This window comes from Sus scrofa, chromosome 7 (assembly GCF_054392235.1).
Source record: "Sus scrofa isolate SSC_HxYL_T2T_F1_AM1 chromosome 7, Sscrofa_HxYL_maternal_Yorkshire_Landrace_v2.0, whole genome shotgun sequence".
NCBI lineage: Eukaryota > Metazoa > Chordata > Mammalia > Artiodactyla > Suidae > Sus > Sus scrofa.
The window spans coordinates 88697692-88713744 of NC_139389.1; the positions used below are offsets into that span (position 1 = coordinate 88697692).

At 34.1% G+C, this 16053-nt stretch overlaps 1 long non-coding RNA gene and 1 pseudogene across 1 annotated transcript in view; one reads left to right on the forward strand and one right to left on the reverse strand.

The window, feature by feature from the left end:
- LOC146401740 (uncharacterized) overlaps positions 1–16053 on the forward strand; it is a 269339-nt gene that overhangs the window by 120332 nt on the left and 132954 nt on the right. The window lies entirely within an intron of this gene.
- Positions 1080–8254, reverse strand: LOC110258611 (olfactory receptor 4K15-like; annotated as a pseudogene).

Here is a 16053-nt window from a genome sequence, read left to right on the forward strand (position 1 = left end):
ATCAGGTATTGTTATGAAAAGCTACCATATCTGAGAAGGTAGAAATCATGGAGACCTGGGGAGGAAAGAGTATTTTATCTAAGATGCTAGCTCTCATCATTGTGCCTACAAGTGGTAGGGTATTGTAATACACCCCTGAAATTCCCCAGATTATTTCAACAATATTAAATGGAAATTAACATAACCAAGTACAGATTATACTGATGAATAAATTTATTCCATGAGTTGTTTTCCATAAATAACGTATATTAAGCAGCCACCTTGAATAAAGATTTGTGAAAGTATTGACTATAAATACCTTCTTCTGGATAACAATGCCATTTTATATCTCATAAATTAACAACAATCAGGAGTTCCTGTCAAGGCACAGCGGAAACGAATCTGACTAGGAGCCATGAGGTTGTGGGTTCGATCCCTGGCCTTGCTCAGTGGGTTAAGGAGCTGGTGTCACAGTGAGCTGTGGTGTAGGTCACAGATCTGTCTCAGATCTGGCATTGCTGTGGCTCTTGCATAGGTTGGCAGGCACAGCTGCAATTAGACCCCTAGCCTGGGAACCTCCATATGCCGTGGATGTGGCCCTAAAATGACAAAAGACAAAAAATTAAAAAAAGTAAATTAATAACAATCATAGAATAGCTCCTTATGTGCTGTCAGTTACATAGTATGGTGAGAAATACATTCTTACCTAGGTATATCATACATTAGGTATGTAAATAGATATATTATTTCTATGACTTAGAGATATATACATACCTATTATTACTCCAAAACTGGCATCTGAGCAATACTGTTTTGAGAGGGGAGGAGTACAATTTAATTACCACTTGTAAGCTTCTTTCTCAGTGTTTGTGAAGCCTGAATCTTTAAAAGTTTTGACTACAAAATAGGAAATAAAAAAGAAAGAAAAGCACCCATTGGAGGGAAAAATATGAAAATCAGTAAAATTCATTCCTTTTTGTCATTGTTATTCTTCAATTCAAGCTAATCCCTCTCACTGGTCAAAATTATTTGCTTTAACATCACAGACTTCATTTGTAAATATCTAGAAATAAAACTATAGTGGTAACAGTCCTATAAATTTACTTCATTTCTAGGAAAAGGATATTTCTTAAAGCTGCAGAAACCTGGCCAGACTTCAGATACCGACTCTTCAGTTTTGCCATAGCTGCCTTCATTTCTTTGTTCCTTAGAGTGTAGATAACAGGTTTAAAATGGGAGTAAAGATGGTGTAGAACACAGCAAGGACTTTGTCAACTGAATAACCACTGAAGGGCCACACATAGATGAAGATGCATGGGCCAAAGAAGAGTGTGACCACGGTGATATGAGCAGTCAGTGTGGAGCGGGCCTTCGCCATGCTAGCAGAGGAGCGGTTCCTAACTGTGATGAGTATCACAGTGTAGGAGACAACCAACAGGAGGAAGGAACTCAAAGAAAGAAAGCCACTGTCTGCAACTATTAGTAGGCTGATAACGTAAGTGTCTGTGCAGGCCAGCTTGGTCACTAGAGGGAGGTCACAGAAAAAACTGTCCACTTGATCAGGACCACAGAAAGGCAAATTCACAGTAAATGCCAGCTGGCTGGTAGTATGGATGAAGCCCACACACCAGGAGATGAGTACAAGAGTAACACACACACAGCGGCTCATGATTGTCATATAGTGGAGAGGTTTGCATATAGCAACATAACGGTCATAGGCCATGGATACAAGGATCACCATTTCACTGCCAGTGAAAAGGTGAACAAAGAATATCTGGGCCAAGCAGGCCTCAAAAGAAATAGTTTTTTGCTCAACCAGGAAGTCTGCAATCATTTTGGGGGTAGCAAAGGAGGCAACACATATGTCTATAAAAGAGAGGTTTGCAAGCAGAAAGTACATGGGAGTGTGAAGGCGGGAATCTGAGGTCACAGTGAGGATGATGAGAAAGTTGCCCAGCAGAATGGCCAGGTAGAGTAGTGAAAATATGAAAAGCAAGAAAGGTTGGAGCTCCTGGGAGCCAGAGAGTCCCAGCAGCACAAATTCTGTCACCCGAGAATGATTTGTCTCATTCACTGACTTTGAAAGGAACTTCTCTTCAGTTACCTACGTAGGAGAGAAACAGATATCAATGAACTGAGTATGAGTTTGATTTCCTAATTCTACTTCATATCCTAAGGATTCTAATATCTATTTACATTTGTGTCTAAGTTTTCATACACCATCACAAATCATATAGACAGCATGGCGATGCTATTGAAGAAGGATAAAGGAGAGAATTGTCAAGGAGATAGTCAACCAACTGGCATATCCAATTACATGAATTCAAGAATTGTCATGAATTTTAAAAATGAAATTGAATATCTGAATTTTTTTCTTTGACACTGTAGAAATCCAGTCTAAGAATTTACAGAGCCAAAATTTAAATCAATAAATGGTATACATTCTTTTTGAACTGCTAAAACAAAGGAAGATGATTTCACAAATTTAACGCTGACCAAAATAATTATACACAAAGTGGTATATACTGTACAAACCTGTTTAAATATATGTGAAACTGTTTTATAGGGTTGAAAAACCTCCAGCAGTGGTTATCCTTGAAGGGAAATAGGGACAGGAAGGGGCTTCTAAAGCACTGTTAATGTTCTGTGTTTTGATGTGGTTGATAGTTACCTAGGTGTGTTCAGTTTGTGAAAATATCTATGTGTGTATTTCTGCTCTGTGCACTTTCGTGTGTATGTCATATATTTATAAGAGTTAAAACAGGGAAGAAAGAGATAGCATTATGTTATGTGAGAGAGCCCATAGGAGACATCATTGCTTGAGTAAATAGACCTTATTCTTTCTCTATTGAGTTACAAATTACATCAGCTAAAATACAAAACCATAGCCAAACTTAAAGGTCGAAAGTTGGAAGTCTTCCTAGAGCTATGATTCAGCTCTTCATGGAGTTCCATTATGCAAAGGAATCTAGTGCATGAGTTCATTTCAGGTATTCCTGAAGATATGAAGCCTCTTTAAACTCAGCCATTGGTGTTAGTAATGTGAACATATTATTGAATTATGATTGATATTTTATTTGATTTGAGGGACTTTAAAAAGTATAGTTACATTACACAAGGTTATCCATAGTAAGGAATTTGTACCAGAGGAAAAATGTCTTTTCTATTCAGTCATCTTACATTCTGTTTTCTCAGAACTTTATCTCTTTTATGCTGTTTTTACTTTGTAAGCTATCTAGAACTAGAAAATTTGTGTAGTGAAAGGTAGTGAAGGGTCTTCTTTTGAAGAATCTCACATATAAGTCAGATCTTGGGAGAGAGTGTGTTTTATTTTACTGACTCTCTACTCATCCGCTATTTTTTTTTTTCATTATCTTCCTGGATAATAACTTAAAATTGCTTAGCATCTCTTAGAGTTTCACTGGAAAGTTTACACAAATAAAGAACAGAGCGTGTGATGAATACTTTTAACCCCTATGAACCAATTTCAGGGACTCACCCTTATATTTCAAATCTCCAATTCTCTAGAAAAGCTACCAAAGAATTAATTCACATATTATCAAATATTATATCAAAAAGTGACTCCAGGATTTTAAGAAGACATAACAATTGGAGTTTGGAGTCAGAGTAGGCTGCAGGTAAAATCATACACCAAGATGAATTTGTATTTGGAGAACCATTGCATTCTTTTTGGCACTGTTCTCCCCTTCTCATGATTTCTCAGGAAACTCTGGTTAGCAAGTTAACTCCGGGAGCCCATGTTGGCCTTTCCTCCCTGAGAAACACCCTTACTCTTAGACCCCTTGATATAAATACTTCATTGAATCCCTAACTACAGGGAAGGAATTAATATCTAACAAAATCAGCTCGTAGGGGTTCATATGTGCCCTATCAGAAAAAGCAAAGCTTTAAGCACAGGAATCCTTAAGCACAGGTTTCCCAAGAACACCTTTTGGTGCTAGAACAGAAAGGGGCAGCAGGAGGCATTTGTGAGCAGAGAAGACTTTGTGGTATTTTTAGAATGAACTGTGTTATGTGAGACAAGAATCATCTGCCCAATGAGTGTTCTGAAAACTTTAATTCTTCCATTGTCATTGCTCCCTGTGGTGCCCAGGGGGAAAAAAAAAAGAAGGACACTGCTTTCAGGGAGAAAAACATGGTCAAATCAATTCAATCAAGAAGCTGAGTTTTTTAATACAGACCATCATCATGGTGAGCAACAGAAACTTAAATTATTTTAAATACAAATCCTTTACTTCTAATATATGTGCATTCTTTTTTATTTCATTTATTCTAAAAGTTTGTAAGTGCCTGCTTTTCCCAGGTCACTGTGCTATGAACTGGTGATAGAGCATTTAGGTTTATAATTTGCCTCCCCAAAGATCATTTATTAATATTCATAATCCCTTGTTCATTTAAAGAAGTTGATTAATTCTCATTTCCCTTCATTCCCTAGCATATTTCTTTTTAGATTAAATGTGCTGTCTTTTTATCTCAGGTAAAACTACTTATTGTAGTGAAAACATAAAATTTATTATCATAAAAAATTTATGTTAAATCACAGTTGCCCTCGGGCAGTTGTATGACACTTCATAGGTAGCCTTTCAGGGTTCATTATCCTCAAATATCAAATGTTGAAGATGATATTACTCTCAAAGAGATATTCAAAATAGTTCTTAAACAGTCATGTAGATGACAGCTTTAATTGTGATGATTGTCAATTAAATTTGCTTAATAACATATTGTTTCAGATCAGAATAAGCAGTTATTTCCCAATTATTTCACTGGCCAAGGATAGTGTTATCTGACTCATGCAAGAATGAGTTTCTAATTAGTAAATATTTTCATGTAAAGATCAATTTTTCATTTCTTATAATATTTAATGCATGCATATAGGATTGTACTTGGTGACCCGCAGTTCCCTCCTATTTGAAATTCTATCAATAAATCTTCCCCCAGTACTTCTATCTCAGAAATTATGACCAGTAGATGCAGTGAGAGAATTAAGAGTATAGTTTAGAGAAATCACCAAACACTTCCAGTTCAAAGACATAACTTTCATAAGCTTCCCAGCATTTCCACTGCCTTTACCTTCTCCCTCTAAATCCAGTTCAGAGATATAACAGTCTCTGTGGAGACAAATGCTTGTGTGTTGTCTACAGAAGGATACTGACAAAATGCTTTCACTTACCTAAGATGAAAGGGAAAGTGTAGAGATATAATCTATAGTCATTAATGCTTGGGAAAAATTTAGTTGTTACTTCTACATCTCCTAAGAAAACAGACCTGGCTCTGAAGAGATGAATTGTGAAGTTTCCTTTTAAATAAGAAAGAAAGAAATTCAGGGTATCTGTGCCAGGGTGGACTGTCTTCAAAGAGGTGAGATAGGGCTGGATGCTCTGTCCCAATGCAGATCTTAAGTAGCCGGGGGAGCCCAAGCAGTCAGGAATCTAAAAGAGGCAAAGGAGTAGAAAAAAAAGAAATGCTAAAACAGAATCTCTTATCTCACAGTCTTGCAAAAAAAAATTTATCATAACTAGCTGTCTTGCTTCTGTTTTCAATAGCAGTAAACTGGATGATTATGAATGACTTTAAAGACCTCTAGAAATTAAAATCAATTAAATATCACTGAGGATAACATGAAGGTAATCATTTCCTAGGCTTCACTGAAGCTGTAAGTATGGAATATTTACCCATATATTCTAGGAAAATGCTGTCTTTCAACTTAACCTCATCTGAGCGGTCCAGAGAATGGATGAAATTATTTAGGGATTTAAACAGGGGAAGCCCGTAGAGAACTTAATCTCAATTTAATCTATAAAAACGTTATATATGTATTTTTAATTACTAAAAATATTTTAGGAACTATCACCAGTGATAGCGATTATATGATTTGGGGCCTGTAAAGATACCGAGGTATCAATAATATTGCATCATTTTATCAAAACCATGTTTAGGGACTATGTAGGCATTTTCTTCCCTTAATCGTACTTTCCTTTGATTCAAAGTGTAGACAGTTTTTTTCCCCTGCTTCTCACAAATATGTGATCAACAAATAAATACCTGAATCAAACATTTTGTGCAATATTGAGAAGTTCTTTTGTGGTACAGCAGGTTAAGAATCTGGTGCTGTCACCGCAGCAGCTCAGGTCACTGCTGTGGCGAATGTTCAATCCCTGGCTTAGGAACATCAACATGCCATGGGCATGGCAAAAAAATTGTGCAACATTTAATTTACCATTGGGTAAATTTATCGTACTAAGTAGTAGGATTCTAAAAGTTAGTAATCATATATGAGGTATTTTTGTTTTTCACAAGTAGGATATATATTCAGCAAGATATTTTCACAAGTTAATTATATTAGTATTTTCTTGTCATGAATTAACAAGAACAATTCTAAATTATGAGCTTTAAAACAGCCTGAAGTCCAAATCAATGGATGATGTCCAAAGACATCACAGACTATAAGAGAAGTATTAGCCTGGGTTATAACAAATATGTGTTCCTATTTGACCTCTCACTAAATAACTTTACAATTTTGAGCAAATTATACACTTTTCAAGGTGTATCTTTTCAAAAAAGAGAACTCTCCCTCCTAATTTTTACTATTCTAGAATTATCTATCTTTTGAAAACATAATCTCAAAAAATCAAGTTAATTCAATGATAAAATAATTAAAAATGTATCATAATAGAAGTATATTCAATCAAAAGAGTGAATCCATCCTGGTTTTAGCAAAAAATATTATGGCCATCAATTACTTCTCAGATTTAGATATTTGGACAACAATAATAGACAAAATGGACATAGAATATTCAAATATTGAAAGGGTGAAATAATGTATCTCTGTATTCTCTACTCTGACTGAATTAGAAAGCTGAGAAAAGTAGCACTCTTCCAGTCCCTAGTCTTCTAATATTTGTACCTACCGGGAAAAATAGCATTCTTTAGGATCCATTGGATGGGAGCAAATGTAATGAACCCATGTCTTTCCAGACTTCAGTCTTCACCATTTATACATTGAAGTATCATTGTCTTCAACGCGTACATATATGAAAAGCCATTGTAATTGTTAGAAGCTAATTAGTGACTTGATGTCACTAGATCATAGTGTCTAAGAGACACAGAAGACTTGTGACAGCAAAAATTCCCTTCATTAGGGCTAATTGCATGAGAGAGTTTGTTTGCTCACAAGAATTATACTGCATCATCTTGAGGATTCACAAATGGACAAAGCAGCAGGACTAATGGAAATGCTTTGTCCTGTTGGGGAAAATGTAACATGATAGAAACAAAAGCAGTGACTTAAGTTTATTAGCTAGTCCTTTCTTCTTCAGCTGAGTTTTAGAACAGGGCCCCTGGGTGTCAAGAATTGATGAGGAGCCATTTTTTGCCTCTACATACTACACAGCAGTGCAACATCTTGGTATTTTAATAGCCCTACAAGAGCCGCGTGCATGGTTTCAAAGGCAAGAATCCTGGGGTAGAGAAGAGAGAGATCTTTTATAATAGAAACACTGCATCCTGCAGAATAGATTCTAGAGACTCTAAGTAATTTTGCAAAAATTTAAACTTTTTTGTTCACATTTTTAGGAAAAAAAAAAAAATGCCACTAAGTGAAGCTCTGATTTTCTCCTCTCCTGAGGAGAAAGGGCAGAATGTAAAATGACAAAGAAAGAGGTTTCTTATTATAGGATAGAATTCTGATACTGTTATGGACACTAGAAATCAACTAATTCAGTAAATTTATATATCAGATCAGTCGAATGAACTCTTGAAGAATTAGTTGCTGGACTTGGATGACACTTTCCAGTTCCATCTTACAACCTCTTGTCTAATGCTCTTCCACTCTACCATGACGTCTCTTCCACAGGCTGGAACATTTTGAAGTTATGATTAGAGCTAAGCTGATTGTTCATCTCTTCCCAGATTTATGTATTTAGAGCACTCCTAAATGTTTCTTTGACCAATACTTCCCAGTACCCTTGAAGTCTGTTGTTTCTACTACCCTTTTCATGTAGGTAATCTCCAAAAATTTCTCATTTGGGATTTATTTTCCCTCTAGGATCTTCTGCTGGATGATTTAATACATAATAACTTTAAATCTTTATAAGAAGGAGCCCTATGTGTTCCAAGTTTCTAAAATGTACCTAAGTGTATATCTCTAAGGTTCCAAACTGTACAACACCAGTGTACCACAAATATAATATCACCAAAATTAATACATTTTCCCTACATTTACCTGTCTGGTAAATACCAACTCTGCTAATATCATCATTATCATCCTAGAAAATATCCAGGCTCAAGTCACTGATATAATGGGTGATGTCTACTTCTCTAATATCCCTGTGTTTAATTCTAAAGTTTATTGTGATAGATGGGATGACACTGTTTATGTAGTTTTTCTGATGCTTATATTCTCTAAACATGAGTCATGAGCCTTTCTCCTGGTTGTTACATGTAACTTGTAAGTTTGCTTTTTAATAGTTGCACTCTCCTCAAATTTATAAATTTAATAATTATTTCTTCTTTGTAGAAAATTTTAAGTATTTTTTTTCCTAATTGAAGACAAATGTGATTTTAAATTATATATATAGGAACTTCCTTGTGGCACAGATGGTAAGGATCCAGCACTGTCACTGCAGTGGCTCGGGTCATTGCTGTGGTACAGGTTCTATCCCTGGCTCAAGAACTTCCACATGCTATAGTCACAGGCCAAAACTTAATTAATGTATATATAAATAATTTAAAATTTTTCCAACTGCTTTCTCAGGATAAGTTTTTCTAAAACTATTTAGATCAAGAATTTGAACATGTCTGAGTCTCTGGATTCTCACAAAACTTCAGACTCTAGTATCATAGAGTTTCATTACCATAAAATCTTCCATTTGTAGTTGAATACTTCCCCCTCCTTAACCCTTAGCAACCACTAATGTGTTTTCTAGGTCTACAGATTTGCCTTTTCCAGAACATCATATGTTCACTGTGTACAGTACATGTACCGTGTGTAGCCTTTTCAGCTATTTCTTTAATTTAGAAATATGCATTTAAGATTCATCTAGGTTTTTGCATGGAGTAATAGCTCATTCTTTTTATCATGGTATAGTATTCCGTTATATGTCCCTCCCTTTATCTATCGAGGAACATTTTAGTTGCTTCCTTTTTTTTTTTTTGGTAATAGTGAAGTTTCTATAAATGCTTGTGTGCAGGATTTGTGAATATATATCATTTCAAATCAGTTGAGAAATCTAATTTGATAGGAAGAAATGTTTGACATGTATTTTAAAGCTCAAAAAAACAGGTACAAAGAGATGAGGATTATTATGTCTTCTTGATGGATTAACCTCATTATTACCATGACACACCTCTTTTATCTTTGGTAATATTCTTTTTTTTTTTTTTTTTTTGTCTTTTTGTCTTTTTGTTGTTGTTGTTGCTATTTCTTGGGCCGCTCCCGCGGCATATGCAGGCTCCCAGGCTAGGGGTTGAATCGGAGCTGTAGCCACTGGCCTACACCAGAGCCACAGCAACGCGGGATCCGAGCCGCATCTGCAACCTACACCACAGCTCACGGCAACGCCGGATCATTAACCCACTGAGCGAGGGCAGGGACCGAACCCACAACCTCATGGTTCCTAGTCGGATTCATTAACCACTGCGCCACGACGGGAACTCCTGGTAATATTCTTTATTCTGAAGTCTTCAGAGTCAGATATTGATATAATTTCTTTGGTTCCCTTGTAATTACTGTTTGCATTGTGTGTCTTTTCTCTGTCCTTTTCTTTTAAGCAGGCTGTGTCTATATTTAAAATGGATTCCTTGCAGACAGCTAAAAGCTGGCTCTTGCTCATGATTCATTCTGGCAATATCTTTTAGCGGAGTCCTTGGACCATTGACATATGATGTAATTATTTAAAGGCTCTATATTTACTACCTTGCTATTTTTTTCTAATTATTTTATCTGTATATTTACTCCTTTTCCTACTCTTTTTGCTCTCAATTGATTGTTTTTAGTTTCCTATTTCCACTATTTTATCTCATCTTTTAATTGCTCTCTTTTTTCAACTTATTAAACTACATTGTAACATCTTATTGTATAAAACACTTCTTTTTTATATCTAGTGTTTCATTCAAAATATTGGCTAAATGTTACTTTTGAGACAATAAATTTTCATAATCGGATTTACTCTGACATGCTTTAAACTTTGTTAGATGTGGGGCTTTAATCTTAAAAATATTTTATTGAGGTATGATTAACATACAAAAATTATACAAATTTAATTTATACAACTTGATGACTGAAAGTAATTATACATTCATGAAATTGTCACCACAATCTATGTCATAAGCATATCCATTAACTCCAAAAGTTTCTTTCCATGTAATTCTTTTATGATAACACTCAACAGGAGTTCCAGTTGTGGCTCAGCAGTTAACACATCTGACTAGCATCCATGAGGACACAGGTTCGATCCCTGGCCTTGCTCAGTGGGTTGCCGTGAACTGTGGTATAGGTCACAGACACTCCTCAGATCCTGCATCGCTGTAGCTGTGGCACAGGCCAGCAGCTACAGCTCCAATTCAACCCCTAGCCTGGGAACCTCCATATGCCACAGGTGCAGCCCTAAAAAAAAAAAAAGCAAAAAGCAAACCAAAAAAAAACCAACATAAAATCTACTCTCTAAACATATTTCAGGTATAAAATACACTATTATTAACTAAAGTCACCATGATGTACATCAGAAGTACAGAACTTTTTAATCTTATAACTGAAGCTTTGTAAACTTTGACTGCACTAATATGTCCCTGTTTTCCCCTCCCTCCAGCACCTCAAAACCACCATTTCACTCTCTGCTTCCACGAGATTTTTCTGTGATTTTGACTATTTTAGATTCTTCATATAAATGATATAACATAATATATATCCTACTGTGTCTGGTTTATTGCACTTATTGTAATGTCTTTCAGGTTTATGCATGTTGATGAAAATGGTAGGATACCCTTGTTTTTTAAAGATGAAAAATATTCTGTGGTATCTTGTACCACAGTTTCTTCTTCCATTCATCCACTGATAGGCATTTAGATCCATGCCTTGACTATTGTGAATAATGCTGCAGTGAACACGGGGATGCAGATATCTCTTCAAGATCCTGATTTCAGTTCCTTTGGGTATGTACCCAGAAGTGGGATTGCTGGATCATATGGTAGCTCTATATTTTTTTAATTTTTTGAGGAAACTCCATACTGCTTTCCATACTGGCTGCAGCAATTTGTATGTACACTGATAGGTTAGAAGGGTTTGTTTTTTTCTACATCTACCACTGGTTATATTATAGAACTTTAATTCATGCTTTTTTATCCATTTAATAATATCATTTTTTTTTTGTCTTTTTTAGGGCCACACCCACGGCATATGGAATTTCCCAGGCTAGGGGTTGAATCAGAGCTTGTAGCTGCCAGCCTACACCACAGCCACAGCAATGTGAAATGCGAGCCATGTCTGCGACCTACACTAAGCTCATGGCAACACCGGATCCTTAACCCACTGAGCGAGACTGGGGATCGAACGTGAATCCTCATGGATACTAGTCAGATTTACCACCGAGCCATATGGGAACATCAATAATCTCTAAATTTTAATAAGTGTGTTTAAGCAATTTGTGTTTAATATAATAATTGATATTGTTAGATTTAAGCTCATCTTCTTGTGGGTACTTTTCATTTGTCCCATCTTTTTGTTTTCTTTTCCCACTTTTTCTATCTTCTTTTGATTATTGAGTATGTTTTTTATTCCTTAGTTGACTTCCTTTATTTAACTATTTTATCTATTCATTGTAATAAGTTTATCATGTACATTTTAAACTCAATATAATCTACCTTTAAGTTATATTATACCACATTAACATATAGTATAAGAACCTTAAAACAGTCTATTTCCTGCATTTGAGCATTGTTATTTTTACTCCTGCATATGTTTAAATACCACCATATATGATTACTATTTTGCTTTAAACACTGAGTTATTGTTTAGAAGATGAAGAAATATTGTATAACTAGGTCACTTTGCTGTGCAGCAGAAATTAACAGAACCTTATAATACAACTATAATAAAAATTTTGAAAAAATTAAGTTTTTTATTTACCCACACCTTTCCAGTTGTCCTTCGTTCTTTAAGGTAAATCCAGACTTTTAATTTGTTCTCTCAAGCACACAGAAATATCTGGATTTGGCCTGTGTTTCTTCTATTCCCTAACCAATGGCCTGGAAATATATCTTTAGGCAGGAAGTTAGGGTAACATAGGCCCCACTGTCTTTGTTTTCTTTCTCACAAGAATCGTTTTTCTTCATTGCCTGGATATATGTGGAAGTTTTTATTTTGTACCTTTTGTTTGTTTTTGTTTATTTCAAGAAGGAGATTAAACCTCAAACTCATTATGTTATTTTTCCTGAAAATGATATTCTAATTACATTTTAAAGAAATTTGAAAATTAGAAAAATGACCATTTTAATGTCTCTTCATATTTACCCTTATCAGTTCTATTTATTCTTTTTATATTCAACTGAGTTCATATCTGGTGTTTTTTCCTTCAGTATTAGGTACTCCCTTTAACTTTCTGTTTTTGCAGTAAAAGTCTACCAACCATGAATTTTTCTCACCAGTTTATTTATTTCATCTTCATTTTTGAAGGATGTTTTTCTACATCAATAATTATATTAATAGTTTATTGTTTCCGCTTAGAACTTCAGCAGTTCTATTCTTTTGTCCACTAATAGGAATCTTCAGTTATTTTTTCCATAGTTCCCCATTTATAATCTTTCTTTCATCTACGTCTACTGTAAGACTTTTCCTTTAAGACAAATTTCTAGTATTGATTGTGATATTCTTGTTGTGATGTGCTTAGCTGGACATTTGTAGGGATTCTTGACTATTTATGTTAAAATTTTTCATCAACTTTGTAAAATTTTGGTCACTGTTTCTTAAAATATATTTTTTCAGTACCTCCCTTTTCTTCTTTCCCACTAAAACTCCAATTACATATGTGTTAGACTAATTGATATTATCTTACATATCACTGTAACTCTCCTCAGTTTTTCATTTTGTAATTTTTGTCTCTGTACATCTGTTTTGAGATTTTCTCTTTTATACCTTCCATTTTACTGATCATTTATTTCATGCTGTCTGATTTGCCCAAATATGCCATTACTAATCTCTACTAAAAATTCATCCATAATTATATTTTTCTCTAGAAATGTTGTTTTGTTAAACATATTTCATATCTCACTGTTATGTTCATGTTTTTCCTTATATCCTTTGCATATTTATACTAGCACTTTTAAAGTTATTTTCTTCTAATTCCAATGTCTAGGTAATTTCTAAACCTATTTCTGTTGATTTAAAACTCTTCTGATTATGATTCATGTTTTTGTGCTTCTTTACATATCTAGTAATCTTTGATTGAATGGCAGACAGTATAAATTTTACAGTTCTGAGTGCAGGACTTTTTTTTCTTTCTACAAAAATAGTGGTCTTTGTTCAGTCAGTCAGAGAAGTTACTAGTGGGTCAGGTGAATTATTTCAGGATTTGTTTTTAAATATTTTAGGTTGAGTTCTTTACTAAATACTCAGTTTACATCTGAAGTTTATCTGAATTGAATTTGCTATGAATCCCACCTCCATCTACTTCATTTTTATACTTTAAAAAAAACAAAACAAAACATTGTTTTCGCCTTCTGGGTTAGCATTTCAGTTTACTGGAGTAGATAGCAGTGTTATTTACAGGTACTATTAACTGTTTTGTCCTAGACATTTTTTTCTATTCTTATTTATGAATGTTTTTTCCCAGCAATGATTATTAACTGTTATTGAAATTTTTTTTCATGTCTTGAGATAATCATATGTTTCTTTTCTTATATCTTTTTAACAGAGTAAATTATATTGACTAATAATCAAATGTCAAATCAGTCTTGCATTTCTGAGTAACCTTAATTAGATCATTCTTTTTGCTTGTTGCTTTTGTATATTCTTGGATTTATATTGCTGTTTTTTAAGGAATTTTGTGATTTGTCATTAAGTGAGTTCACATAAAATGTTCCCCTATCATATGACGCTTTTCAGATTTTGGAATGAAGTTTATTCTGGCTCCACTGGGTGGAAGAAAGTTCTTTCAGAGAAGGGAAGAAACGTTAGTCTCTGTCTTCAGATGGCATTCTTGCAGAGAAGGATTCACATTTTTTTTTCTTCTTTATGACTAGTTTTAACCAATTCTTCAAAGAAACTATAATTTTTAGAGTCCATGACATATACGTACAACATATACGTATTTAATTTTGTGCTTCAGAATTGGATGATTAAATTACTCAAGAAAGAAGCCTCCAAGGAATAAATGTATTTGGTCATGAATTCAGACTTATTTTGATAAATACAACAAATTGCTTTCTAAAAAATTTTCAGTAATTTTTGACCAAATAGAACTTCCACATTTCTAAAGTTTCAGTTCTATTCAGTATTTTAGTATCAAAAATACTAAATAGAAAACACAAAACTGTTTGATTCTTTATCAGTTTACTAGAGGACAATATACTTCTCTAGTATTTTAATTTACATTTTATACCTAATAGATTTAATTTTTCTATTTTTTGTTTACAATTTGTATAGCTTTTCCTTAAAATTGCTACTTATGATATTGGACTCATAAGCCTTTAGAAATGATAAAATAAGATTGCTATTAAGAGTTAGGTTTTATAAGCATACATAAAGGATAGGAGAACATATTTCACTTCTCAATTCTCAGTTATGTTGATTTCTGGGCCAATGAATTTTGACTTTAATCTGGTAAGAGTATTAATACACCTTGAGAAAGATTGTATGCAGACATGAATATATAGATAAATAAGAGGGGAAATCACTGACACAAATTATAACAGTGCCTTTCCAACATTGTTCAGGTGAGTGTTTCCCTATCAGGTTATCAGACTGTAATGATCTTATATGTATCAATCATGTAACCCAAACTTTAAATTTTAACATAAATTCACCAAAACCATTACTGATATTTGGCTTCTATCCCAAGAACAATGCTGTGACTCTTTGATATGACAATTATATTTTCAATGTCATTTGACAAATTCCCCCAATTTTCTTGCAATTATTAACAAGTTTGGGCCTAAACATAAACTGGGGCAACTCATTACATTAATGTCAGTTATGGAACTTTCTGGTGGTTGGCCAGCTAAAAGCCCTCTCCTGGTTATGCCATTCTGCAACTCTAATAAAGAGTAAGTCCTTTTTTTTTAAATGTAAAACCTCTATGATTCTCTGTTTCCTTAACACGCAGTCATTTATATGAGACCAGAGATCTTTCTTAATTGTCTCTATGTGTGCACATCTGCTTAAGTTAAGTTTGAAATTGCTGAAATATATTGGGATGCTTTGAATTGAACAAAGCTGAACATTACCACACTTAATTATCAACATCACAATGTTTATAACATCCATTGTAATATCCAAATATCCTTTACTTGGCTTCATTGCATAATTGTTAATGAACTTTTTAACAGCTAAATTGGTTTGAAAATTTTTCTGGAATATGGAACTCTGGCTTTTGCCTCTTTTGTAATACTTGTCATTGCTCATTTTAATCATAGTCATATAGGATGTTTTAAGTCAATATCAGTTTACTAAAGTGATATCTGATCAAGTAACCTTACATGTGCACAATTAAATATGATAACAAGAGCAGATTGCTACAAAGTACAATGTCTCATAAAAATCTGAGACTTAGATATGGACAGTCTACTTTTCCACTAGCTCCCGACTCCATGACTCCAAATACCACTTTTGTATAAAACAACAGTAGAACTTACCTGAAATCAATGCTTTGAATTATATATCCTCTTTATGGCACTTACTGCATGTTCTTGCATGTTAAACTCTAAGTACACTGACCAATATAGTAAGAAATAGAACAAAGGTTGTCTTAGGGAATTACAATCTATTTTAAGAAAAAGCAAAAGCACAATTACATCTCTACAAAAACCACAAGTTTGAATTGAAAGCTAACACAAACAGAATAA